The 12,565-nt window shown below is 46.1% G+C and overlaps 1 protein-coding gene across 4 annotated transcripts in view; it reads right to left on the bottom strand.

Moving 5' to 3' along the window:
• The window catches only part of DDC (dopa decarboxylase), a 75,725-nt gene extending 66,449 nt beyond the window's left edge, over positions 1-9,276 (bottom strand). For 2 of the 4 annotated variants that reach the window (XM_042835737.1, XM_042835745.1), the window contains exon 1: positions 9,094-9,274. The gene's annotated coding sequence lies outside the window, so the exon portion shown is untranslated. Of the gene's footprint in view, positions 1-4,042; positions 4,130-9,093 lie in introns of those variants that run through there. The other 2 variants (XM_042835758.1, XM_042835752.1) reach the window with 2 other exon arrangements.
• Positions 9,277-12,565: the final 3,289 nt, after the last annotated feature.

Genomic DNA, 12,565 nt, shown 5'->3' with positions numbered 1-12,565 from the left:
TACAGAGGAAGCATGGAAGAAAAATCTTCAGGGTCAAAATAATGGACTCAGCCTAAGCAATCTTGGTGGCACCATTTAATGAAAACTTCCATTTGATTGGCAGTATGATCAAGAACAGTAAGAGCTCAGTATCCAGTAAAAACAAGTTGGTGAATTATACAAGAAACATTCTAGTAGCTTTTGATCTATTACTGGAATGATTCTAGTATGTTCATATTCAGTATGTTCTCAGAATGGAGGTATTAATTGACAGCCAGCTGAAAATGAGCCAGCAGCATGCCCAGGTGGCCAAGAAGGCCAATGGCATCCTGGATAGTATCAGAGGTAGTGTATTCAGCATGGCCAGGGAAGTGATCATCCCTCTGTTCTCAGCCCTGTTGAAGTCGCACCTCGAGTACTGGTTGCAGTTTTGGGCCCCTCACTACAAGAAAGACATTGAGGCCCTGGAGTGGCCTCAGAGTTCTCTGAGTTCTCTGGTTCTCTCCAGAGAAGGGCAACGAAGCTGATGAGCGGTCTGGAACTCAAGTCTTACCAGGAGCGGCTGAGAGAACTGGGATTGTTTATTTTGAAGAAAAGGAGGCTCAGGGGAAACACTCTATAGCTCCCTGAAAGGAGGAGGAGTAACCTCTTCTTCCAGGTTACTAGTGAGAGGTTTTTCCCTTAAGTTGTTCCAGGGAGGTTCAGGTTACTAAGAAAAATTAATTCTCAGCAAGAGTGGTTAGGCATTGGAACAGGCTGCCCACGGAGGTGGTGGAGTCACCATCCCCAGAGATACTCAATAGAAGGGTAGGTGTGACCCTGAGGGACATGGTTAGTGCGCATGGTGGTGATAGGTTGATGACTGGACTAGGTGATCTTAGAGGTCTTTTCCAACTGCTATGATTCTATGATTTTCACTTTCATCATGGCTCTCCTGAAGTTTAAGGAGGGACTTCTCCTCAAAGGCAGTCCTCTGCTCGGGGGAGAATTCGTATGTGCAGGCCTGGAACAACAGGATTAAGACAAGGAAAGTAGAAGGAAGGAAAAACTACAAGGAAAATATAAAGAGCTTATGTTTTTCGAATTTCAAAAGCTCAAGAGGGACTGCTCAGTGCAATTAAGAGATAGCAGATTAAAAATAGAAGGAAACAGTTTTTCTCATGATGTGTGGTTAAAACTGCAGAAAAAATAAGTAATTACCACAGGAAGCACAGCAGTCAAAAACTCAGCAAGATTCTGATGGGGTTGCAGATACATAAGGATATCAAACATAGCATGAGCAATTTGAAACTGCTGGAAGGCAGATGTATTTCTTCAGGGAAAACTGTCCAACTTTTTAAAAATTGCACAAAGAAATGTACAAATCAGAGTGAGATACAAAGAACGTGTGAGATAATGCACCCACAGGACGCCATTATAGAAATGCCATCTCTTCCTAAATCCTTTGCATTTATTCTCTCTCCCTTTAAAATGGTATAGAATAGTAGAGAAGAGGTCGGTATGCGCCACATTGCAAAGACCAGTTCCTTTATGATACGGGATGAAGGGAAAAGGTGTATGCCGGCCACCTTCTTTGGCTGCTTTCAGCCCATCCTAATATGTGTTAATCACCTGGAAGCACAGACAGTAGGTTCTAGGAGTAGCTAGAGTGTTTCTAATTCTCTGCACTTGGATTGCTTCTAAAAGCAGAAAGTGCCACATATGGTATTTCTGAAATTTCCGATCACTTTTACACATGACTGGTCTGTAGTTAACTGAATGGGTGTGGCAGTCACCAGGGTCGACAGGGGCCCCTTGGCCCCTGGGAAACCATGGCAACAAATGACTTGAAGATAAGAGAGAAGAACAGGATAAACCAAATAAGGTAGAAACAAGACATGCCACATGTCCATTGGTCAGGTAGTAGCCCTAAGGCATGGGGAAAGTAACGCCATTTTACCGCTCGCCATATTGGTGTCATGAAAAGCGTGTGAAACTGGCCGGGGCTGTCGGAACACTTTCACAGGGAGACTTCAATCAGGGTCGCCGAAACAAAGGCGACAAATGGTGCCCCGTGTGAGGAAGCCTAATCTGTGGAAGTGTGACAGCCGGCTGCGGGACGGACGCAGGAGCCTGCCGTGGTAAGGCGGCGGAAGAGCCGGAGGGGCTGATCCCTGGGGCTAAAAGCAGCGCTGCGAAGTTATCCCACCACGGTAGCTGGTGGAAGGTCGTGGAGGGTCTGAATTCCCTGGACGACGATGGAATCCGTCATTAAGGTATTATATCAAGCCTGTAAAACGTACTGCGGGAAAACCGCCCCTTCTAAGAAGGAGGTGGCTACCGTTCTTTCTTTTCTTGAAAAGGAGGGACTTCTCTCTTTTCCTTATGAGATTTATGACTCCAGCAAGTGGGACTCTTTGACATTAGCACTTGCTCAGAGAGCTATGTCGTCCCAAGGGGCGTCGGTGCTTAAATTTTGGGGTCCGATTCGGGGTGCTTTGAAGGCAGCGAGGGAAGAAAAGACTGCCAAAAACCTTGCCAGAGATCTGTTGGGTTTGGATCCGGGCGGGGGGGGGGTCACCACGGCCGGGAGACTCTGACCCCTTCAAGGATCTGCCCCAAGACAAGATGGCACCGGAGGCACCGACCATGCCAGAAACATCAACATCCGAAAAGAAGGAGGAAGAGTCGCCATCATCGCCGACGGCTCCGCCCCCGTATCCTCTCCAGTACACCTCTTTGCATGGTTTTCGTCAGGGGGAGGATCCTACACAGGTAGGGGTAGGGGCAGGGGCCGAGGGATTGCTGGCTGCGGCTCCACCCTCAGGGGCCGAGCGATTGATGGTTGCGGCTCTGCCCCCGCCACCCTTTCCGCCCTCCCAAACGGCCAGGGTCCCAGCTAACTTGGGGAAAGGGGCCTTATTTATCGATTGGGGCCGGGTAAGGGAGGAGATGAGAGCAGCGGAGCTCTTGGATGATTATAAGGCATTCCCTGTAGAGATCAGGGAGCAGGGACCTGTTTGGGTTCCTTTAGATCCAAAGGTAGTAACTCGCCTTGCTGAGACAATAGGGAAGAAGGGTTTACGATCGCCTGCTACACTTTTTGCACTGGAGGCAATTATGGCGCCGGGGCCTTTGCTTCCATACGATATAGAGGGTCTCATGCAGGTGATACTTGAGCCAGCGCAGTATATGTTATGGAAGGAAGAGTGGTTGGCACAGCTCAGGGCTGTAGTTGCAGCAGCGACATGTAACCCACAACACCCAGCAAATGCTAGGGAACTGGGAGAGGTAACTAATCTGATACGGTTGTTAGGGTATGGGGAAGGGATGATAGGGTCCCCTGAGGGCCAGTTCAGACACCTTCGCCCAGGAGAGCTGATGGCGTCCACAGAAGCAGCTCTGACAGCCTTCAGAAGGTTCTCCAGGACAGCTGAACCTTCTGCTCCCTGGGCAGAGATAGCCCAAGGTCCATCTGAGTCATTCTCAGATTTTGCCAGTCGATTGATTCGGACAGTAGAAGGCTCAGATCTGCCAAAGATTGCCCATAATGCAGTAATCATGGATTGTCTTAAACAGAAATCACACAAAAATGTTAAGGATCTTATTCGAGCCGCTCCCGACGACCTCAGTACTCCGGGAGATATCATTAGGTATGTACTGGAGAAACAGAGAACGCCTCTCACCAATGAGGGATTAGCAGCAGCGTTAGTAGCAGCGATTGCCATGAGGGAGGATCAGAGTAGGGGACCGTGTTTTAAGTGTGGACAGTTTGGTCACTTCAGAGCCCAGTGCCAAGCCCCTGGGAGACAGAAAGGGGAAGCAGGGCCAGACCAGACTTGCCAAGCCTGCGGGAGACCAGGGCACACCGCGCGCCAATGTCGGAAGTTTGTCATAGTGCCGCAGGGAAACGAGGATCGGAGGGTGCCTTAGGCCCAGGACCCCTCCCCCGGAACACCAAATGGGCCAGACAATGCGGCTCTGCCTACCCAAGGTCAGGGTCCCGTACCTCAGTGAGCCGCTCGCCCACAGTGGCGTTAACCATGGGAATGGGAGAGCGCCCCTTGGGCAGGATCATGCTTACGTGTGCGGGGAGCGTACTTTCTTGCAGGTCCCTTGAGGAAGAGAACACCGTAAATATGCCCTCAGCTATAGCGACTAACATCTCGTCTGCACCTTCGGCATCCCACTTCACTCCCCCCTCCGCTTCAGCTTCGCATAAACAAGTAGAAGAAGGCGTTCAACTGTCTGCGCTTTTGTCTTGCAAAACGGCTAAAGTGCAGGAATCCAAGGTCGTTGAAACCCCTCCGCTGTATCCACAACAACCGCTGTCTCTGTGTAATCTGCCCCCTGCGGGGGCAGGGGGACAAGAAAGCTGGGATGGGACACTTGCTGTCTCTTCTCAGGAGGTGGAATGCAGTAACACCCAGGGGGGTGGGAACTGCGGGCATGGTTTGGGTACGGATTGGTCAAAAGTTAAGGTTGCGGTAGAAGAAAAAACAGCAGAGAGAAAGGGAAGCGATGTAAGTTACAGGTGCTCGGATGATAATGTCCGGCCAGCACTGTCCACCCTGACTGCACCTGAAGGTGTAGGTGGCGTCCGGCCGGCACCCTCTGCTCAGGCTGCACCCGCCGGAGAAAGAAACGATAGTCTCCGGACTCACTCTTTGCCACAGTGTTCAGACCCATTGACTCGACCCACACGTCCTTTTACAAGATTGAGTGCGCATGCAGCCAATCAGAAGCCTCTACAACAATCAGTGCATGATCAAAGGGAGATGGGCACAGTGGGAGCGGTGCGGAGCCCGCAGCTTCCAGCTGTGACTGAAAAGGATAGCGAAAGGAGAGAGGTGAATTCGTATTTGGAAGTTAAGAGAGATGCACTAACAGATTGTGGGAAGATTAGATCTAGCCTGTTAAAGGAAGGAAGAGCACTAGAGACCGTCCTGATGGTAGAGAATGATAACAGAGACCCAGAAAGGGTACCCCTTGATCCGAAAGGCATCACACACCTGATAGATTGTGCAGAGAAACAGGGATTGAAATCACTCCTCGCTTTAAATGCATTAGAAGTCCTGACAGCATTAGGCCTTCTCTTTCAGCATGTAACAAATCTGATGTGCATGGTGCTTAAGCCAGTGCAGTATGCACTGTGGGCATCAGAATGGGTTCCCTTCATGGACAGGTGGCCAGATTGAGGCCTGGAGAACAAGTAATTCCATACGGTTGGTTTGTGAGAGCCATGCTCTCAATGCTTGAGACATCTGCCTTGATACTGAACAAATGTTTGTTATTTTTGAGGTACACTCCAACAGGTACGTGAGACAATGTTGGTATATATTGGGCATAGATAGTGCCACTAGATCTACCAGCAATCACTCTAATCTCTAATCTCTCTGTCTATAACCTTACCAGTATTGTAGGATGTGGCTTTAATTATTAAGTGTCGGCGACATCACATCAGTTTTTGCAGGATAATTACGTGGTGATTAAAGACCTATCACCTACTCCAAGTGGGATGAATCTCGCTTTGGCTTACCAAGGAAGGAACTTGGTAAGGAAGCTTTTGCAACATGATGACCTGCACCAATCGCTGAAACGCGTCAGAGACAATGGACAGAAAACCTTGATCACCATTCACCACGACACAGAAGAGATACATCGTGTCCTAGAGAGAGTAAAGAAGGACGGAGAACACCACTGGTGGGAAGTTCTTTTTGGATGGTCCCCCGCAGCAACAGGAATATTTAACTCTGTACTGCATCCGGTTGTAGTTGTGTTAGGTTTAACATTATTATGCTTAGTACGGATAGTTATAATATATATTAAGATGTGGCACTTGCTGAGGCAAGTGTCCCGACACGATTCAGCATTATCTAAGGATACACTACATCGCCTCTTATAAGACTCATCTTAAGGCTAGTAGGCTGCTAGGCTGTTAGGGTAGAACTATCAGGCGCTTTGCAATATAACAGAGCAAGGTTTCACTGAGCATGGGAGAGATTTTGTGGCAGGCGAAGAAGGCGAGGACTCGGGATGTGACAGGATAGGACCTCCCCCTGCTCAGTGGTGTAAAGCCTGCGTCTAACTTGTGTACCTTGCTTCATCAACTGTCTGCAATAACGTTTAAGCAATCAATGTTTGGAATACCATAAGCTTCTCGAAAGATTGTAACCGGGTTCGTATACGTATTGTAATGGATGTTTAACCATGTTTAACTCTATTCTGTATTCAGTTATAGTTGTATTAGGTCTAACATTAATATGCTTTACGCTTATAGTCATATTATATTAGGTATGTAGATATATAGGTATATTACATAGATAAGTATAATGTATGACGAATGACTCATATGGCAAATGCCATGACGAACGAATCAATATCGTCTAAGTATGCAATATATAGCTTTATGTAGAACTCACGCTTAAGACATTAGGATTTTTTTATATTAATAGGTCATAGGGTTATTAGGGTAGGATTATTCGGCGCATTACAATATAACAAGGCAACACTGAACTGAGAGGACAATGGCATGTATAGGCGTAAAGCGGGGATTTCGGGGTGTACGCGATTAGGGTCCTCTCAGGTTATAGTAGATTGGCCTGTGCTTAGGGAGGGGGAAATGTAGTTAACTGAATGGGCTGTGGCAGTCACCAGGGTCGACAGGGGCCCCTTGGCCCCTGGGAAACCATGGCAACAAATGACTTGAAGATAAGAGAGAAGAACAGGATAAACCAAATAAGGTAGAAACAAGACATGCCACATGTCCATTGGTCAGGTAGTAGCCCTAAGGCATGGGGAAAGTTTTAAGAAGGTTGTGCTCCTTGCAATTAACGCGCCATATTGGTGTCATGAAAAGCGTGTGAAACTGGCCGGGGCTGTCGGAACACTTTCACAGGGAGACTTCAATCAGGGTTGCCGAAACAAAGGCGACACTGGTCATAATAATGATGCTTGCCATGTCCTATGGGAATATTTGTGTTATTTCATATATCTGTATGTGCACTCACTCTGCCATGTGTCAGAGAAAAGAAAGTTTAAACACTGTGATTTTTTTTTTCATTTAAACTAAACACTTTGTTCGGAGGACAACTTTGAGGGTAAAATGCAGGCAGGAATTATTAGCAACCTTGTAGTAGCAGTACTCTGACACCGAATTTATAGCTTTCCTGATCAATATGTTCCAGTGCATTACTATTGTTAATGATGCAGCAGTCTTTTTCTAGGATAGTTTCTCCACTGAATTTAGTTGGTTACTTTACATCCCCGATCCACCATATGAGATCATTCGTTTCCTTATGCAGCATCCTTCTGCGCATTTTAAGAGGTTGAATTACTTCAGCCTGCACAACAGTATTACTCACATCAGTGCTTGACACTACCCTAGCAAACAGACAGGTATTTGGAATAAAATAAAAAGAATTTTCTGAAACATAAGGATGTCAAAAACTTTATCTGATGTGGTTGACTTGAAATACTGACAGGCTACCAATAGTCCTCTCCTAAGGTCATAAGCGTTCCAGCTTCTTGCTACTACTGTGCCTTCAGTTCTCTCCCCACATCTTCTGCTCTTACACCCTTCTCAGTGGCAGAAGCCAGGTGACTGGTAAAGAGGGAAGCTGACTATCACAGTTCACCACCCTGAGCTCGGTAAAACTCCTATTTTCACTGCAGATATTCCAGTTTCCTTGTTTTGCTTTTCATTCACACTAGTGGTGGGAGATACACACTTTGTATGGCAGACATTCAGCATGCTCTTCTGAAAAAACCTTTCATCATATATCAGTATTTTTTTTGAAAACTTTTAATCAAGTTTTCATTGGGGTATGTGTTGTTGTTCCCTTTTTTTGACATTGACAGAAATATTTTATTCCCCTTTCCTTTTCCAGCCATGTCTCTGAACTGTAGTTCTTATTCCATTATCTTCTTCCTCTCTGAAACCCACAGTTCAAGTAACTTTTGTGTTGAAGCTATTCTACATTTTACCACACATAACGTGCAGTGTCATTATATGAGACCAATGGCATCCTGGCTTCTATCAGGAATGGTGTAATGAGCAGCACAAAGGAAGTAATCCTGCCCCTGTACTCGGCACTAGTGAGGCCTCATCTCGAGTACTGTGTTCAGTTTTGGGCACCTCAGTACAGAAGGGACACTGAGGTGCTGGAACAGGTCCAAAGGACAATAAGGTTTGTGAGGGGCTCAGAGAATGTGCCCAACAAGGAGAGACTGAAGGAACTGGGGCTGTTTAGTCTGGGGAAGGGGAGGCTGAGGGGAGACCTTGATCTTCTGTTACATGGAAGGTGATTGCAGCGAGAGCAGGGCTGGTTTCTTCTCACTGGACACAGGTGACAGGATGAGGGGAAATGGCCTCAAGTTGTGCTAGGAGAGGTTTAGGTTGGATATCAGGAAAAACTTCTTTACAGAAAGGGTTGTTAAGCACTGGAATAGGCTCCCCAGGGAGGTGCCATCCGTGGATGTGTTTAAAATTCGTGTGAAGTTGGTGCTCAGGAATATGACTTAGCAGAGGGCTGTTAAAGTAGGGTAGTATGATTAGGTTGCAGTTGGACTTCATGATTTTTAAGGTCTTTTCCAACCTGAGCAATTTTATGGAGATAACTCCACTGCCTGCTCCATAAAATGAACCCAATAGGAAGAGAAGCCCAATCTCACACATTTACAATGAAACCAAGCTATAGGAAATGAAGAACTGAGTTTTCTAACAAATGAGATCTTTTCCAATGAAATTTCAACTGGTTAATAGAATTCTCTTATCAACTGGGATTGTCCTTTTTTTGTCCAGTAAGCCAGCACGCAAAGATATTGATGTCCCATCAGAATGCTTCACCTCACAAGCACTGCCTTCAAGCCCATGTTTAGAAGCAGGTAAAAATGATTCTCTTAAAAATTTTAAACTCAAAATTTTTATTCTAAAATACTTTATGAGCTCTCAATGATTTCAACAAAATTGTCTTAAAAAGATGTCAAAACAGAAAGAACTTTAGTATAATATGTTGGATTTGTAAATATTCACAAGCTTAATACTTAACAGATTATGCAGGTTTAGCAGATTGGATTACTTGGTGAAAGTACAGAGATATCTTCACTTTCAAACATTAGTAAGTTTATCCTTACCTGTTTGAAGACTTTGCTCCTTTTCCAGATACTTTGGAAATGGATATTTTCTATAGTTTTCTTATACTCTTGTCCTTTTAAGAACACCTCACAGTATGCAGCTAAAGAATTTTAATCTCAAGAAATTACTTTCCGATAACTACCTGGTCTTCACTGCTATTGAGCTTATCTTGAACTTTTTAGTTAATAATTAAACATGTGCAGCACACTGTTCTCAGCACAAATTCTTTCTCGGTAAGGAGGAAAAAGAAAGCTGAAAGCATTCTGTGGCCCTCCACAGGCATTTAGTTAGAGTGGGAGGATAAGTGACATCTCAACTGCTCACTGAGCCTCAAGTGAAAACAAACTAGAGGCCAACACAACATAGAATAAAAAGAGCCAATGGCCAAGCAAACCATGCCTCCACCAACTTTAAGTTCAGCAGTTATGTTTACAAAGTTATCCACACAACTGTGTCCAGAGATCCACACTGGGAGGCAGGCAGGCCTCCAGTCCCGGGATGAAGCCAGACCCCATATCATCCCACCATAGAATGGCTTGGGTTGGAAGGGACCTCAAGGATTATAATGTTCCAATCCTCCTGCCACAGGCAGGTTTGTCAGCTGCTAGATCAAGTACTAGATCAGACTGCCCAGGGCCCATTCAACGTGGCTTTGAACACCTCCAGGGATGGGGCATCCACAACCCCTCTGGGCAACCTGTTCCAGCGCCTCACCACTCTCTCAGTAAAAAACATCCTCCTGACATCTAATCTAAATATCCCCTCCATTAGTATAAAAACATCCTCCCTTGTCCTATCACTGTCTGTCTGCATTAAAAGTTTATTTTCTTCATGTTCATAAACTGTCTTTAAATATTGGAAGGCTGCAATGAGGTCTCTCCACATCCTTCTCTTTTCCAGGCTGAGCAAGGCCAGTTCCTTCAGCCTGTCTTCATAGAGGAGGTGCTCCAGCCCTTGGATCATCATCATGGCCCTCCTCTGGACCCTCTCCAAAATCTCCACATCTTTCCTGAGTGGGGAGCTCCAGACTTGGATGCAGTACTCCAGATGGGGCCTCACAAGGGCAAAGAAGAGAGGGACAATCACCTCGCAGTCCCTGCTGGCCACCCTTCTTCTAATGGCACCCAGGATACCATTGACATTCCAGATTGCAAACACACACTTCTGGCTCATGTTAAGTTTTTCATCCACCAGTCCTTCTCAGCATGGCTACTCTCAAGGAATTCTTCTCCCAGTTAGTATACATACCTTGGATAATCTACTGAACCATCTTAGTGTATGTGATTGTTCCTGTAACTGTCTTTCATCCTGTTTGCTCATCGAGCATCTCCTCCATTTCTACCATGCCCTAAGATTCCATTTTCATTGCTGCTTCAGTTCCTGCTCCCTTATCCCTTCAAGGACTGCAGTTCTAGGATTTTGTTTGCAAACGTGTGCATAAAAGAAAATAATGCCTTCTCAGGCACATTTACCTTCTCTGCAATGTGATTTTCTAAGAGAAATCAAGGGCATGTCCAAACAATTCATTTTAAGTATGTTGAGGCAAACTTTTTAAGCCGTGAGTGATTTTCTGCCTTGTTTAGCCAGCTGTTTTCACAAACCACATAGTCTTCTACCCACCCATTCTGTCATTATTATTTCTTTCCATGACTAATTGTGTAGTCAGAGAGTTTTTTAAAAAACTGTAATCCTCACAGTTTGCCTCACTTCTGTTTTGGTTTTCGGACATGATTATGAGAGAACTTCACTGACACAAAAACTGAGCATATACAAGTTACACAGAACGCATCAATATGTTGCAGAAATTCAGAGGAAAAGAGAAGTGTACTGGAAGAAATTAAATGCTAAAAAGGTCTAACTAAATTTAAAACACTTCGAAATAGGATGTATCTAGCAGCCACTGTAAGTTGTGCATTTTCACAATATGACTTGGCCATTGGTTTTAAAACATTCTCAGCATAAAATTATTGTTGATAGAGCCTTAAATTTACTTTCCTTTAGTCTTGATGGCAATTGGACAGACTATGTAAAGAATGAACAAGGGAGAGAAAACATCAATTCCACAACTATTTCTCTGATTACTAAAAACAGTGATTCTTCCACCTCTGCGGAAAATGCATCAAAAGGCAAGTGAAATGAAAGTCTTCAATACAGAGTGTCTTCACCAGCTTGAGAGGAGGGGAAATTAACTTCATAAGGGACTGGTGACCAGTACTCAAGTAATGCAATAGCTATGTTCCAAATAACACCTAAAACAAAAGCAAGAAAATACTACCCAAGAGTAATTTTTCTCCCACTTCATTTCACAGAAAAACGGAATGCCCTGGGTTGGAAGGGACTTCTTCTAATCCACACCCCTGCTAAAGTAGGCTCCCTATAGTGAGCAACCCAGGAAAGCATCCAGACTCTCCACACACTCTGGACAGCCTAGTTTGCTGCTCTGATATCCTCACAGTCAAGAAGTATTACTCATGTTCACACAGAATTTCCTGTGTTCCTGTGTGTGCCCGTTGCCTCTTAATTCAGTCACTCAGCAACAGCAAAAAGAGCCTGGCCCCAACCATCGACTACTGTCCATCAGATATTTATAAGCATTGATAAGACCAACTCTCAGCCTTGTCTTCTTGCGCTGAGGAGCCCGGGACAGGACACGGTACTCCAGATGCGGCCTCACCAGGGCAGGGGAGAGGGGGAGGATCACCTCCCTTGACCTGCTGGCCACGCTCTTTGGAAGGCAACCCAGGATCCCACTGGCCTTCTTGGCCGCCTGAGCACCCTGCTGCCTCATAGTCAGCCGCCTGTCCGTCAGTACACCAAGTCCTTTTCCGTCAGGCAGCTTTCCAGCCACCCCTCCCCAAGCCCGTAGGGTTGCCTGGGGCTGTTGTGACCAAAATGCAGGACCCGACACCTGGCCCTACGGAAACTCAGAGTTTACCGCGGCCCAGCGACCCAGGTCCCTCTGTAGTGCCTTTTCCCCCCTCTGGCAGAGCAACGCTCCCTCCCAGCTTGGAGTCATCCGCAAACCCACTGAGGGTGCACTCAATTCCCTCATCAAGATCGTTAATAAAGATGTTAAACAGAAGCAGCCTCAGTACCGAGCCCTGGAGGACACCACTCTGGACTGGCCGCCAACTGCACTTAACTCCACTGACCACAGCTCTTTGGGCCCGGCGTTTCACCCAGCGGAGCGTACGCCCATCCAAACCGTTGGCAGCCAGCCTCTCCACAAGAAGTTGTGGGGGAGGGTGCCAAAGGCTTTACTGAAGTCCAGGCAGACCACATTGACAGCCATACCTTCATTCATAAAGCCATGCTGATTGGGCCTCACCCCCAGCTTACCATTAACTGGTCCGTGAGGCCTCCCGAGACGATCCATTTCATGGCCTTCCCTGGCACCGAGGTGAGACTACAGGTCTGTAGCTATCAGGATCATCTTTCCAGCCCTTCTTGAAGATGGGTGTCACGTTTGCC

This window comes from Centrocercus urophasianus, unplaced genomic scaffold, assembly GCF_019232065.1.
Source record: "Centrocercus urophasianus isolate 14NV4802_14NV808 unplaced genomic scaffold, USGS_Curo_1.0 seq_11, whole genome shotgun sequence".
Taxonomy (NCBI): domain Eukaryota; kingdom Metazoa; phylum Chordata; class Aves; order Galliformes; family Phasianidae; genus Centrocercus; species Centrocercus urophasianus.
The sequence above is the reverse complement of the archived record's forward strand: the minus strand, read 5'-3'. Positions and strand labels throughout refer to the sequence as shown.